General features: G+C 56.2%; 1 protein-coding gene across 1 annotated transcript in view; it reads left to right on the forward strand.

Moving 5' to 3' along the window:
* LOC113815308 (Dpr-interacting protein gamma) overlaps positions 1-2,500 on the forward strand; it is a 45,474-nt gene that overhangs the window by 11,347 nt on the left and 31,627 nt on the right. The gene's annotated exons all lie outside the window — the stretch shown is intronic.

Consider the following 2,500-nt stretch of genomic DNA (forward strand, 5'->3'; position numbering starts at 1 on the left):
TTTAGCGATTGTACCAGCGCTGATCCCTACCGCTGCGTTTGTCCAGGCCACAGCGGGGATGCGGTGGAAGCTGAACAATTGAGCGTACCTGAGGGAATTAGTTGGCGCACCTTGATGATTATGACATGTAATTACTAATTATTAAATGTTGGTGGCACTAAGAGAGAGAGAGAGAGAGAGAGAGAGAGAGAGAGAGAGAGAGAGAGAGTGAGTGAGTGAGTGAGGGAGAGAGAGAGAGAGAGAGAGAGAGAGAGAGAGAGAGAGAGAGAGAGGGAGAGGTGGATAGGCAGGCGGAGATAGATAGAAGAGGTAGGAGAGAGAGGAGAGAGAGAAATAGATGGATAGGCAGGCCGAGATAAACAAGAAAAATAAACAAACAAACATACAAAGAAACCAAACGAATCCCCCTCCCCTCCCCCAACCCACCCCCTCAAAAAAAAAAAAAAAAAAAAGGGAAATAAACAGACCGACAAAAGATCAATCTCTCTCGAATCGCACGAGAACTTCCTCAGAAAATACAATCCTTTGGGCCTATGAATGGTACAATACGAACAAAACTTCCCGCATCCAATTCCGAAATCTCATCTACATCCACACGAAACCCAAAGTAATGATAGTTAGAAAAATAGCTATAGAGAGAAAAGAGAGAGAGAGAGGGGTGGGGGGGGAGAGGTAGAGAGAGAGAGAGGGGTGGGGGAGAGAGAGGGGTGGGGGAGGAGGGTGGGGGGAGAGAGGGGGGTGGAGAGAGGTAGAGAGAGAAAGGAGGGTGGGGGAGAGAGAAAGAGAGAGAGAGAGGGTGGGGGGAGAGGTTGAGAAGGAAAGAGGGGTGGGGGAGAGGTAGAGAGAGAAGAGGGGGAAGAGAGAGAGGGGGGGTGGGAGAGGTGGGTGGGAGGAGGGGGAGAGGGGGGAAGAGAGAGGGTGGGGGGAGAGCAGTAGAGAGAGAGAGGGGTGGGGAGGAGAGGTAGAGAGAGAGGGGGTGGGGAAGAGAGAGGGGGGTGGGAGAGGTAGAGAGAGAGAGGGTGGGGGAGAGAGGGGTGGGGGGAGAGGGGGAAAGAGAGAGGGATGGGGGAGGTTGAGAGAGAGAGAGGGATGGGGGAGAGAGGGGGGGGAGAGGGAGAGAGGAGGGGTAAAGAGAGAGAGAGATATGAGAGAAAAGGGGGGAAGCTTGGTAGGGAGAGATGAGGGTGGGGGGGGGGAGAGGGGGGGGAAGAGAGGTAGAGAGATAGAGGGGGGCGAAGGGGGGGAGAAGAGAGAGAGGGGGGTTATAGAGAGAGAGAGAAAGAGAGAAGGGGGGAAGCTTGGTAGAGAGATGAGGGTGGGGGGGGGGAGAGAGGGGGAAGAGAGGTAGAGAGATAGGCAGGGGGGAGAGTAGGGGGGGAAGAGGGAGGGGGGGGGGTTATAGAGAGAGAGAGAAAGAGAGAAGGGGGGAAGCTTGGTAGAGATGATGAGGGTGGGGGGGGGAGAGAGGGGGGGAGAGAGAGGTAGAGAGATAGAAAGGGGGAGAAGGGGGGGAAGAGAGAGAGGGGGGGTTATAGAGAGAGAGAGAAAGAGAGAAGGGGGGAAGCTTGGTAGAGAGAGAGAGAGAGAGAGGTGGGGGAGAGAGGGGGAAAGAGAGGGAGAGAGAGGGGGGGAGAAGAGAATGAGAGACAGAGGGGAGGGGGTATAGAGGGAGAGAGAGAAGAGAGAAGGGGGAAGCTTGTCAGTGTAGAGAGAGAGAGGGGGGTGGGGGGGGATTGGGAGAGATAAGAGAGAGAAGGGGAGAGAGAGAGAGAGAGAGAGAAAGAGCGAAAGCGGGAGAGAAAGAGAGAGAGAGAGAGAGAGAGAGAGAGAGAGAGAAACGAGAGCGGGAGAGAGAGTTACAGATAAACGAAGGCAGAACCGAGAGAGAAAGAGAGAGAAAAGAGAGAAAGAAAGAGAAGAGAGAGAAAGAGAGAGAAAGAGAGAGAAAGAGGACCATCCCTTCTTTTCCATTTATAGGAAATCTCAGTAAGCCATAAACCTGTGTTATCCCCTCCTCCCGCAGCCCCGCTCCCTCACCCTCCCCAACTACCCCTCACCATCCCGCTTCACCCTCGTTTCACCCCCTCGCCCCCCTCATTCTCCCTCACTTCAACCCCCTCTTGCTACCTCACCCCCCCTCGCCACCCCTCTCCCCATTTCTCCCCCCTCACCAGCTCCTCTCCTACACCCTCACCCCCTCCCCATTTCTCCCCCCTTCGCCTCCCCCTCCCCCACCAACTTTCTAGCCCCTCACCAGCCCTTCTCACCCCCCTTCGCCACCCCTCACCCCCTCCCCCCTCACCTCCTCCCCATCCCCCCCCCCTCACCAGTTCCTCTCACCCTTCACCCCCTCCTCTTTCACCTCCCTCACCCCCCCCACCCCCCCACCCCCATTTCAACCCCTACATAACACCCCTAAAATCAACGACAAAACCAGCGGCGCGAAGACCCGACCCGACCCGACCCGACCAGACTCGACCCGACCCGACCCGACCCGACT

Source organism: Penaeus vannamei, chromosome 33 (assembly GCF_042767895.1).
Source record: "Penaeus vannamei isolate JL-2024 chromosome 33, ASM4276789v1, whole genome shotgun sequence".
Classification (NCBI taxonomy): domain Eukaryota; kingdom Metazoa; phylum Arthropoda; class Malacostraca; order Decapoda; family Penaeidae; genus Penaeus; species Penaeus vannamei.